This window comes from Diaporthe citri, assembly GCF_014595645.1.
Source record: "Diaporthe citri strain NFHF-8-4 chromosome Unknown scaffold_1, whole genome shotgun sequence".
Taxonomy (NCBI): domain Eukaryota; kingdom Fungi; phylum Ascomycota; class Sordariomycetes; order Diaporthales; family Diaporthaceae; genus Diaporthe; species Diaporthe citri.
In genome coordinates this window covers 5,335,787-5,350,314 of record NW_025064846.1, presented here as the reverse complement: position 1 = coordinate 5,350,314, position 14,528 = coordinate 5,335,787, and the positions used below count along the sequence as shown (strand labels likewise).

General features: G+C 17.3%; 1 non-coding gene across 1 annotated transcript; it reads left to right on the top strand.

Moving 5' to 3' along the window:
• Positions 1-12,539: 12,539 nt before the first annotated feature.
• On the top strand, positions 12,540-12,612 carry INS49_001439. Its single transcript has one exon. It is a non-coding gene; the product is annotated as a tRNA-Arg (tRNA).
• The last annotated feature ends 1,916 nt before the right edge of the window (positions 12,613-14,528 follow it).

Below are 14,528 nucleotides of genomic sequence, written 5' to 3'. Positions count from 1 at the left end.
CGATTGAAGTGCTCGAGTTGACCGGATATACTATATCCAAGAGAGCAACGACGTCTCAATTAGACAATTGGCTTGTGTTGAGAAGGATGTGAGGAGTGCGTGTGCGAATTTGAGATGTAGTCACCGTCGAGATCTTCCAACCAGCCTCTGATCAGTCACAGTCATACCACAACCATCAAAAAAGAACCCCGCTATCGGAGGGGCACAACTTTGGGCGGCGGATTCAAGCTGCTTGAGCTGTGTGGGGCATGCAGGCCGCCCTTGGCTGCAGGGATCCAGGCCGCCGCCCCCTTGACCAACCCATGCCACCCCTGCTCTGCGGCTCTAATCCGACGTCAGCACATGCTCGCAGTTGAGACTCGCGCCCAGTCTTGTACTACCTAGGTATTCACAACTTTATAAGATCTCTGTAAGTTGTGAACTTCAATCAAGGGGCAAAAGGTCCCGCCATTTGAGACCCACATCCTCTTACATGGCAAGTCTATGTCAAATTATGTTTTGATGGATGATTAAGCTGTTTTATTTATTCCCTTCTTTTTATTCTTTTTTCTCTCGCGCTCTTTTTGCATGGTTCAACATGTGCATCGTCCCTCTCAGCTGCCCGTGTCTTTTCTTCTGATACTTTTTCCTTTTGTTTCTTGACCACTTCATTTTTATCTCTCCCCCCCCCCCTTTCATTCTTCCAGGGGACAGCTCGCAATCGTTTCTGAGTCTCATTTTTAGGACTGGTTCACCCCAGCAAGTTGCTTATGGTCAATTTCAGTCCACAGCGGTCCGTACTGCGTGTTTTGCTCTGCCACAGAGCCCATGAGTGCTTTCTCTACTATCTGGCCATGTTGTGTGATACCGTTACTCGTCTGAACATATCATCCTATACAACCAGACAGGCCATTCCTTCAACGTAGGCTTTCGGCCTCTGCTGTTGTTCATCATACACTAGAAGTAACATCATGGCGGCTGGGGTCGGAACTCTTTAATTATCTTCCGCTATGTTCCGTTCTTCAAATGGGACATTGGAGACGAAATATTTGTTTAAAGAGCTGGTGGCAGCAAGAATGTTTCCTATAGGAAAAGAGAATACTGTCATACGCCCCGTGTATTGCTTATAGAGAGCAAAAGCCCTGCAAGACCATGTAAATGCAATTGCTCCTTGGTGTTAGTGGCCACAGAATGGTTGGGCCTCATTTGACGTTTCGATGAAACTGCCGTAGGTGTGCTTACAGGTCTCCACCCTCCACAAGATGATATGCACCTAGCTCAACCAATGAACTGATGTCACTGGAAATGGTCATCTGCATGTCCACTCAAAGATTTCAGAGGTTGAAGATCTTTGAATGGTGATAGCGAAGCGATGTAAGACGGCGCCCTGAGCCCTTGCCCTATAGCCATCGGAACCAAAGGTTAGAGTGCTCCAGAACGCTTCTAGAAAACCAGTGTAGTCTTATACAGCTGTGCCGTCACACTTGTGAGGCAAGAATGGCAAAATTTCAAACAATCAAGGAAAGGCTAAAGGGCAGTCTACCTTGAGAGAAAACATTTGATCGCTCAAGTTGAGATATGGGAGGTCTTCTCACAATCTGAATAATAGATTCACCTTCCCTTTTCCTAGAATATCACAGGTGAAGAGACAGGTCTGATTGGCGTCCAAGGTCGATCGCAAAGGAACTATCCTTGTGCAATATTCTACCGTGCATGGTATACGTTATACTCCTCCAATATTCATTACGTCTGTTTCAGCTTGGGTAAACGGGCCCGGATACTAAACCTCGTATTAGGTCGCCTACCAATCTCGACACCTAGGCACCGAATCATAACATACCTGCTCCAATATTGACGATTGATACTTATCTCGACTAGCCGGCAGCTGCACATGAGCTTTGGAAACATTTGAAGAGACTCTGTGCCCACCGCCGGGATCAGCACGTATATGAGAACGTGTGTTCTGGCACAGTGGGCCGTTGCCTATATAGCGGGAGCGAATCTAAGATGTACGACCATTCTTTTTCACGACCGGTCTTGCTGCTCACTGGTTCCGGCCAACCAGACACGTTGTGCTTCCGTGACTAGTAGCACAATTTTTGCCTGAATAAGCTACGACACACATACTGTTACGACCATCAAAATATATCGGCCCCAACTAAACTCATCCTCCGATCCATATGCAGATCTCCGTTTTCCAAATCCTACACTCAGAAGCCGATTTAAGGGCAGGAATTACCCACCCATGGGTACCCATGAGTACCCAAGCTCGGACCCCGAGTCCATAAACTCGATTTATATAATCACCAAGTCCTAAATACCCATAAGTAATAAGTATTTCTTTAAATAATTTATTAAGCATTAAATTATTTAGGTATTTAAATACAATAATATAATTTATTACCAAGTGGCTAATATTACTTTATAATTAAGTTTTATAACATTACTTAATTTTTATTAATTTTAATACTTATTTAATATTAAAAGATTAATTAAATTTAACATTAATTAATATTAATTACCTTTAATTCCTTATCTTTAATTAATTTCTTTAATTTAAAATAAGTAATATAAGTATAATATAATTAAAAGTTATTAAAGTTTATATAAAAAAGCTTTTTTTTAATATTACTTATATCTTAATTTTTTATATTAATTACATTTTAATTTACTTATTTAAATGTTTAATATATTAAAATTTAAAAAATATAATATATATTTTTTTATTTAAAGAAAATAAAATTCTTTTAATTATTTAAATAATTTAATAATTTAAAAAAAATAACATAAAATCTTTAAATACTTTTTAAATAATATAAATCTTTTATATTTTAAAATAAACTTTATATTATAAAATAAATTAATAATGCTTTTATAAAAATATATATAATAATTAATATAAATTTAATTTAATTAAAAAATAAATGCTTATTTAATATATAATTAAGTAAAATACTTAAGAATTTCCCTTATAACTTTTTAATATAAAAAATATAATTAACTTTTTATTAATATTAAGCTTAATGCTTTATATATATATAATTTAATTTAAAAATTAAGTTTAATTATTTTTATAATTATTAAAAAGTTTTTTATAAATATTTAAAAGTTGTTAAAAATGAATTTAAGTTATTTTAAAATATAATAATTAAATATAATATTATAAATAAAAATTTATATAATTTTAATAAAATTAACTTCATAATAAATATAAAAATATTAAATTAATTTAACTTAATAATAAAAAATAAATTATAATTACTAAATATATTAACGTAATAAATTAATAAATTTTATTATTTATAATTATTTAAAATATTTATTACTTTATAAATTAAGTTATAAAATTATAATTTTTAAAAAATTAAGTTATTAAATTTACTTTAAATAAATAAATAAATATAAAATTTAATTTAAAATAAATTTAATATTTTAATAAATATATTAAATAATAAATATAAAATATATATTAAATATTAATATAATATAATTATAAAAGTTATATATTAATTAAATTTAATTAATATTATAAAAATAATAAAATTATTTTTATTAATATATTACTATATTATATTTATCTTTAAAATATATATATAATAATTAAATTAATCTTTTTATTTAAGCTTTTATTAATTATATTATTAAGTTTAAATTTTTCTTTATATTTATAATAATTTATAATAAAATTAAAAGGTTAGTTTTATTAAAAACTTATTATAATGCTTATATAATACCTTAAAACATTAATTTAATAATGAAATTTATCTTAATGCAATAAATTTAACCTTATTATAATAATTATAAACTTTTATAATAATAATATATAGGTAATATTAATAATAATAAATAAAGGCAATATTAATTTAACTTAAAGTTATTATTATAAACATTATAATAAAAAATATATAATATTATTATAAATATATATTAAAAAATAAATAAAGTTAGCATAAAGCTTATAATTATTAATAATAATTAAAATAATATTTTTAATTAACTTATTATAAAAATCTTTAAAAAGGGAATTTATAATAATCTTATAAAAAATTAAGTAAAAACTCTTTATTATATTTTAATAATTATAAATAAATATTATAATAAGTAAATATAATATAATTATTATAAGCTTAGGTTTTAATTTAAGCCTTAAAGCTTAAGAGCTTATAAAGCGGGTTTAATATAAATGCCCTTTAAATATTAAAAAAACCCTTTATATATATATATATATATATATAATAATAATTAAGGGCCACCTTTAAGCTTTAATTACTTTTTAACTATTATAATTTATAATCTTTTTTAATACTTTTTTATAAATACCTTAAAGTTAACTTATAATATTAAATTATAATCTTTAAATCTTTTAAAGTATAAATAACTTTAAAATAGAAAATAATATGCTAGTTATAACAACTTAATTTTTGCTTTCCTCCCTTTAAATTAACTCTTAATAATTCTTTTTAATAAGGTTTTTTTAACTTTATTTTACATTTAACTTAAATATATTTTAATCTTAATTAATTATATATAATCTTATAATGTTATATAAAATAATTTATACATTAAAAGTATATTTTTATAGCTTTTTTTAACTTATACTTTATTTAATGCAAGCTGCTTTTACTTAAAAAGCTTTTTAATAATAATTAAGCTGCTTTTTAAGTTTAAAAGCTTATAATAAAATATAAATTAAAAGTTAATATAAACTTTATTAAAAGTTAATATAAGTAATAAATATTTATTTAAAGTAACTTTATATATTTAATATAAGTTTAAGGAATTTACTTATAATTTTAATTTAAAAGCTTTTTTTAATTATTTAAAGGTATATTATAATAATTTATATTAATATAAGAGTATATTAGCAGCTCTTAAGATTTTATAAATAAAGAATTAAAAAATTTTTATAACCTTTTATATTTACTTTAAATAATTACTTTTTTAAGTTAAAAGCTTTTTATAAATAAATAATATTAAAATTAATTACCTTTATGCTTACCTTTTTCTTTAAATTTAAGAAAAGGTTATAAGTATATAAATTAATTAAAATAATTATAATATTATAATAAAATTATATTATAAGTTAACTTATTAAATTAAGGTATAAGATTTAAAATAAAAGCATTATTATATAACTAATTTATACTTTTAAAAGGCTTACCCCTTAGCTATTTTTATAAATATTTTAATAATAAATATTATTATAATAAGCATAATTTAGCTTTAAAAGGATAAAAAGGCTTAAGGCCCTTATATTTATAGCTTTATAATAATAAAATTAACTTAAAGCTAAGCTATATAAGCTATAAAGGAGGAAAGGAATTAATAGCGCTAATTTAAGGCTTATATATATTATAATATATAAAGTTACTTTATAATTAATTACTCTTAATTTCTAGTTATTTTAATTATATAAGTTTAACTGCTTAAAGTTATAACAAGAAAAAAGGAGAACTTAGCTAACTTAATAAAAAATAAATAATTTTTATATAAAGTTTTATATAAAAGTAAAAAGGCTTAATTAAGGCTTATTATAATAATATATAGTTTTAAGAAATATAATAATAATTAAATAAACTTTTCTTTTTAATTTTTATAATTATAAATAATAAGCATGCTTTAAATATATAAATAAATATTAGCTATATTTATTATAATGTAATTAATAAGAATTAAGCTTAGCATTTAAGCTTAAAATAATTTTTTTTAATATATCTTAAAACTTTAATATTATATTAAAAATAATATAAAGTTATTATATTATATATATAGCTTGCCTTTCTTTTAACTTTAATATATAATTAATATTAATACTTACTTATATTATACTTAAAATATTATTATTATTATTATTAAGCCTTTTATAACTTTATTATTAAGGAGGCGTTATTAATATAACTTAAAGTTATTTAATAATTTATATTATAAGTAATTTAATAATAAAAGAAAAATATTAATAATAATAACTTAACCCTTTATATAAGATTTTAAGCATTATAATAAATGCTTAAATTGCTTAATATTAATATTAATTAATAATAAATATTTCTTTAATAAGTATTAACTTTTAAGAAATTATTATAATTTTATAAATTATAACTTTTATAAAGCTTTTATTTAAAAAATATAATAAAGCTATAATTAAATCCTTATTTTTAAAATTTTAAGATTTTATTGCTTTATTTAATAAAGAAAAGGCTTTTAACTTATTATTATATTAAAGCTACTTTAATTATTATATTTAATTCTTACCTTATATAAATAAAATTAAGCTAGCTTTATTATATAAGTTATTATATAATATGCTTTAAAATTACTTCCTTAAGTTATATATGTAAATAATAAACTTATATAATAAAGAGTAAATATAAATAAGTTTCTTTCTTATAATAACTTTAATTTTCCTTATAAAAAAGGTTAATAATGGCTAATAATTTTATATAAATTATTATAACTTAAATAAGCTTATATAGCAAAATTAATACCTTTTCTTACTTATAAAGAAAATATTATATTTCTTATTTAAGGCTAAGTTTTTTTATTAAGCTTAATATTTATATTATTTTTTATTATTTATAAATAATTATAAGATAAAAATATTAAATAATATTTTAAATTTACTTTAAGCTTTTTAAGTAGCTTATTATATTATTTAAACTTATAAAAGCTTTAATTATATTTTCATAATATATTAATAATATTTTAATTATTATTTTAAAATATTATATTATAACTTATTTAAATAATATACTTATCTTTATATTAAGCTTAAAATAAAATTATATAATAAAAATTTAAAAAGGATTTTAATATTTAATTAATATTAATTTAAATTTAAACTTAATAAAATATAAATTTATAATAAAAAAAGTAAAATATTTAAAATATATTATTTAAATAAGTAAGGGTATTTAAATAAACCTTAAAAAAGTAAGAATTATATATAATTAAAAAGTATTTTATAATATTTAAAGGATTTATAAGTTTTTAAACTTTATTAATTTTTATTATAACTTTATTTAAAACTTTTTAAAATTAATTAAATTTTTAATTTATTTTATAATTAAGATTATTTCTTTTTATTAAGAATTTAAAGAAAATATAACTTTTTAATTTTTAAAAACTATATTTATTTAAGTATTTATTTTAATAAAATAAAATCTTAACTTTAAAGCCTTAATAAAAATAAACTCTTTTTATATTATAATTAAAATATACTTTTTTATTTTTTTTAAAAAATAATATATTATATTTAATATTATATTATATTTAATAATATATTATATTTAATAATATATTATATTTAATAATATATTATATTTAATAATATATTACTTTATTTACCTTATATTTACTTAATATAATTACTTTATTTATAATAAAAAACTTTTAATAATAATAAAAGTACTTAAAAAATAATTTTTAAAGTTATATAATATTTATTAATTATTTATAATTCTTATAAATTATAAAGAATTAAAATATTTTATTAAGTTTAAGTTACTTTTTAAATAATAAGCTTATTAAATAAAAACCTTTTTTTTTACTTTTATTTATAATATTACTTTAATTTATAAGCTTAATAACTTAATATATTATTTAAATAAAAATAAGATAAAAATAATAATAAATTAAAGCTTATATAAGCTTTTTACTTTATATTTATTTTTAAAGCATTTTTTTACTTATAAAAATGCTAAGTAATATTTATTTATATTATAATTTAAGCTTATACTTATAATAATTAATTAGCAAGCTTTATCCTTATAAAAATAAGCTTTAATATAAATATAAATAAAAAGTAAACCTTTTTCTTTATACTTTAAATATAAACCTTATTTAAATACCTTATAATAAATAACTTAAGGTTAGCCTATAATATATATTTAAAGTCCTCTTATATTATAAACCTATAATATAATTATATAAAACTTAATATAATAAAACTTAAAAAGAATAATAATAGCTTGCTAAGCCCTTTTTTATTTTAAAGAATTTTTATTTTAAGAATACTTAGCAACTTAATTAATAAAAATAAAGATTAAGTTTATAATAAATAAGAAAGTAATTAATATTAAAAGGGCTTAATTCTTTTATATATTTAATTAACTAAAAACCTTTTATAATTAATTTTTATTTTATATTAATTTTATAAAGATATTTAAGAAGTAATTAAAAAGCTTTTTAAAAAGGTTTATTTTATACTTAAAAACCCTTTTAAATAAAAGCATGTTAAGCTTAACTTAATTACGCTATAATAACATTATAAAAAGGGGATAATAAAATTTTTTATTTAATTTAATTAATTAGCTTATATAATAAAGGCTTAAAGTTAATTAAATAAATATAAAATATTATTAATAATTAATAGCTTAACCTTTATAATAAAAACTTAACTTAATTATAAAAAGTAATTAAATATATTTAAAGCCTTTTATTTTACCTTATAATAATATAAAAGCGTTTTTAATATTATAATAAAGGAAAATAATACTTAACCTTAAAATAATAAAGTAATAAATATTAATATTATAATAATTTTAATAAGTAAAGTTAAGTATTTTATATATAGCTAGCTTAGCTATTATAAGTATAATTATTTTAATTATTATAAAAGAATAAAGGTATAGCTTTTATTAATTAAGGCTAGTAAAAAAAGGAGTTTATTTAAAGGGGCGTAAAATTTTTTTATAAGGTAAGGCTTAAAAGCATTGCTAACTTAATATTAAGCTAGGTTTAAAGTAAGCTAGCTATATATTAATTAGTTTAATATTATAAAAATGCTTAAAATTTAAGAAATTCTTATTAATAAAGCAAATTACTTATAATTAAGCATTAATTAATTATAAATTATATAATAAATTTATAATTTTAAGGTTTTAAGTAAAGAAGCTTATATAAAAGATTTTTATTAAAAGATTATAAAAATGCTATTAATTTAACTATTAGCTTATGCTTAAATAATTATCTTTTATTAGCTTGCTTTAGCTAATATATTAAATTATAAAATATAAAAAAAACGAAATTATAAGAATATAAGCTGGCTTAATAATGTAATTAAAACGTTATAAGTTAATTAAATAGCTAAGTAAAAAGCGATATTTAATTTATAATTAAAGCAATGCTTTCTTTATTTTTTATTATATAATTAACTTTTTAAAAAGCTTTCTTTATAACCTTAAGCTTATAATAATTAATTAATAAGCTTTATTTTTATAAAAATAAACTTTAATATAAATATAAATAAAAAGCAAACCTTTTCCTTTATACTTTAAATATAAACCTTATTTAAGTACTTTATAATAAATAACTTAAGGCTAGCTTATAATAATTTATATAATTATAACCCTTAATAAATACTTAAAATAAGGCAGCCTTTTAATTATCTTAATTAAATATTAATTATTTAATAAACTTATATTAAAAATACTTTAAAATAAAGCAATATAATAAGATTATATATATATATAATATTATAAGCTAGCCTTAAATTATTTATTATAAAGTATTTAAATAAAGTTTATATGTAAAATATAAAGAAAGAAATTTACGTTTTATTTATATTTATATTAAAGCTTACTTTTATAAAGCTAAAGCTTATTAATTAATTATAATAAATAAAGCTTAAATTATAATATATTTTCCTTTTTTAAGTTTTTATAATAAGCTTTAAAGAATAACTATATAATAAAAAATAAAGAATATTATAATTTAATTATAAATTAAATATTACCCTTTATTTAATTATTTAATTATACTTTAATACCTTTTAAATATATTAAAAGCCTAGCTTATTTTCTATAATTAACGTACTTTTAATCCTTATAATTTAATATATAAGCTAAAGTAAGTTAATAAAAAATAATTATTTAAATGCAAGTTAATAGTTAAATTAATAGCATTTTTATAATCCTTTAATTTAAGCCTTTTATATAAGCCTTTTTATTTAAAACTTTAAAGTTATAAATTTATTATATAATTTATAATTAATTAATACTTAATTATAAATAATTTACTTTATTAATAAGGAATTTTTAAATTTAAAGTATTTTATAATGCTAAATTAATTAATATATAATTAGCTTACTTTAAGCTTAAGTTAACATTAAGCTAGCAACATTTTAAGCCTTACTTTATAAAAGAATTTTATACTTTTTTAAATAAATTTTTCCTCTTTATTAATTTTAATTAATAAAATTTATATCCTTATTTTTTTATAATAATTAAGTTAATTATATATAAAATACTTAACTTTATTTATTAAAATTATTATAATATTAATATTTATTACTTTATTATTTTAAAATTAAATATTATTCTTTTTTATTATAATATTAAAAATGCTTTTATATTATTATAAAGTAAAGTAAAAAGCTTTAAATATATTTAATTATTCTTTATAATTAAACTAAGCTTTTATTATAAAAGTTAAATTATTAATTATTAATAATATTTTATATTTATTTAATTAACTTTAAGTTTTTATTATATAAATTAATTAATTAAATTAAATAAAAAATTTTATTATTTTCTTTTTATAATATTATTATAATATAATTAAGCTAAACTTAATATACCTTTACTTAAAAAAGCTTTTAAATATAAAGTAAATCTTTTTTAAAAAGCTTTTTAATTATTTTTTAAATATTTATATAAAATTAATATAAAGTAAAAATTAATTATAAAAAGGTTTTATAAACTTTATAAAAATTAAAAATACTTTATAAGCCTTATAAACTTATTTATTTTATAAAAATTATAAAGAAAATAATTATATAATAATATAAAAATAATTATTTTCTAATTACTTATTTAAATCTTTAAAAAAATAAAAAAGTAATAACTTTTAAGCTTATTAAAAATCTTATTAAAGTTAAATTTAAGATTTTAACTTTAAAATAGCCAATATTTTAATTATTAAATTATAAGATTATTAATAATAAGCTTAAATATTATTACTTTAAAAACTTTTAATTTTAAGAAGTATATATACTTTATTTAAAGAATTAAAGTATTATTTTTATTAAAGATTTACTTATAAATAAAGTTAAAAGTATATATAATTTAATAATATAAAAAAAAAAAGAGTTATAATAATATTTATTATATATTTATATTTAAATATATAAAAATAAAAAGTTATATTTAAATATATAAAGTTTTATTATTAATATATATACCTTTATAATCCTTATAAAATACGTAGTATTATAAAGCTTATAAGGCGTTTTTAACCCTTATAAAGCTTATAAAAATAAAGGTTATTTAATAAGCTTAAAAATATTAATTATAAATTATAAAAATAATATTATATATTATTTAACTTAAAATATTTAAAAGTATTTATTATTTAAAATTTTACTTAATATAATATTATTATATAATAATTATAATTAAATATAATATAAGTATAAAAATAATATATATTATTTAATAAAATTATATATATATTAATTATTATAATATTTATTATAAAGAATATTTAATTAAAACTTTAAATATTTAATTAATTATTATATTATATTTAATTTTATTATATAAAATATATAAATATATATATATATTATATTAAATATTAATAATATAATTATAAAATTTAATATTATTAATTTAAATAAATAATTTTCTTTATATAAAAAATTTATTAATTTTTTATTTTTTTATATATATATTAAATTAATTAAATAATTTTTCTTTATATTATTTTATAAAGATAAAAATTTAATAAAATTTTAATATAATTAAATAATAAGAATATATATTAAATATAAAGTTATATATTTGCTAATATTTTTAAAAATAAGGTTTTATACTTTATTTTATTATAACTTATTAATATATATTAATATATATATATATATATATATTATTATAATCCTTAATCTTTATAAAATATAATAATATAATAAAATAATACTTTATTTATTATCTTTATATAAAAAAATAATTAATATATTTTTATTATTAATTTTTCCCATTTCTTCCTTTCCTTTAATATGATTTATTTATAATTTTACTTAAAATTTAATTTAATAATAATTTTATTATTTAATCTTTAAACGTTAAATTATTAATAAATAATAAAGGAGAATAAAAAGATAAATATATAACTTTTTTCCTTTCTCTTTAATTAAACTTAATTTCTCTCTTATTATCTTTTCTTTTTATATTTTAAAAAGAAATCTTTTCTTATTATAAACTTTTATATGCATTATTAAGAAGCAATGCAGCTTTTATTTAAGGCTTTTAAAGCCTTAAATAAGGCAAAGTTTGCTTTTAATTAAGTATTTCGCCTTATTAAAGAAACTTATAACTTATTTACTAAGTTTGCTAACCTTAAAGTATATTTATTTAATAAAGCTTTTTTTTCTTTATTTAATAATATATTTTATTAAAATAATTTTAATATTTTATTGCTAAAAAAGCTTAAAGTAAATAAATTATCTTCTTTTTTTTTTTTAAAATATATATTTTAATTTATTTAAAACTTCTTTATAACTTTAATTAATAAAACTATATCTTAAAATATTATTAATTCATTTTTATTATTCTTTTTTATTGGCCGCGTGGTGCACTGGTTATGCGTTTGGCTTCTCTCCATAAAGAGCATAGGTTTAAACCCTGCCGTAGCCGCCAAAACCTTTTTTAGGAATTTTCCCCTTAATTACGTTATAGCAAATCGCGGCTTGCTTACTTGCAACCCCCTTAGCCAAAAGGAGCCCATGCTTAAGGCCCTAAAAACCCTATTAAAGCCAATAAAAATAGGTACTTAAAGAAAGCCCTAGGCCCTTAAAATCTTAAATTAGCGGCACCTTAAAATATACCTTATAATAAGGCTCCCTTATAAGGGGCTTTTAAATTAATTAATAAATAAGCCTTATTATAAGCCTTAATTAGCTTTATTAAAAGCCTTATATTAATAAAGATAGCTTTATAATTTTATATTAAAATAATTATAGCCCTTAATAAAGAAGTAATAACCCCTTATTAAGTAATTATAAGGGATTTACTTATAAAAAGCGGCCCTTATTAAAATTAAAATTAAAAGAAAGGATTATTAAGAAAGAAAAGCAAGTAAGGGCTTTATAAATCTTAAGAAAGGTTAAGAGAGGAGCTTTTAATTAAAGGAATTAAGAGGCATATTAGTTTTCATCTAGCTTTAAGGCACGGTTTTTCCAATATAGGTAAATTTACAAAGGGACCGCATGCTAATTAACAAGCTCTCTCTATATATATATATTGTAGCTTTACGTAAATAAAATATTTTTATTATTATTCTTTTTTATTACCTTTTCTTATAAGTATTTATTTACTTTTTAAGCATTTTCCTTAAATTTTAATTATAATATTAATATATAAAGAAAATAATAAAGAAAAATATTAAGAAAAGAAAACCTAAGGTTATTAATCTTTTCCTTATTAAATATAGGAAGGTATTTAATAATAAGCATAAAAAGGTTATTTATAAGAAGAAATAATATAGAATTTATAAGAGTTTATAAGGTACTTTAAGGTTAAGATTTCTTTATTATTTAGCTTTAAAATAAATATAAGAGCTAAGGTAAAAGTTATTTAATTTATAGCTTTAAAATAAATACTTAAGCTTTTTATATTATAAAAGTTTTTCTTATATTAAAAATTATTATAATAAAAAGTATATATATATTTATCTTTTTAAAAATAAAAAGTATATATATATATATAATTATAATAAAAAGTATATATAAAGTATATATATACTTTTATAATAAAAAATAAAATATATATACTTTTTATAATAAATATACTTTTTATTATTTATAATAATAAGTATATAATAAGTTATATATTACTAGTTTTTATTATAATATACTTTTTCTTATAATATACTTCTTATTATTTATAATAATAAATATATAATAAGTTATATATTATTAATTTTTATTATAATATATTTCTTTTATAATATACATTTTATTATTTATAATAATAAGTATATAATAAGTTATATATTATTAATTTTTATTATAAATATACTTTATATTATTAATATATTTTATATTATAATATATTTAATTATTAATATTATATATTTATTATACTTATTATAAATATACTTTTTATTATTAATATATTTTATATTATAATATACTTTATATTATAATAAATATATTTATTATAATAAATATACTTATTATTAATTATTTAAAATAATATATAATATATTATTAATCTTTTTTTTTTTATTAATATTATAAATTATAAATAAAAAGTATAAATATTACTTATTTTCTTTTTTTATTATCTTTTATTTTTTTTTTTTCTTTTAACTCCTTTAAAAATTATTAAACTATTCTTTATATTATTATTAAATAGTTTTAAAAACTTACTTTTTATTATTTATATTTAAATTATAAATTCTTTAATTAATTATATTTTCCCTTTATCTTAAATTTTTAACCTTAATAATAATAATTATAATAATAATAATAATAATAATATTAATATTAATAAATTTAATTTAAAAATATTTAAAATAATTAAAAAAAAGATAATATAAATATTAATTT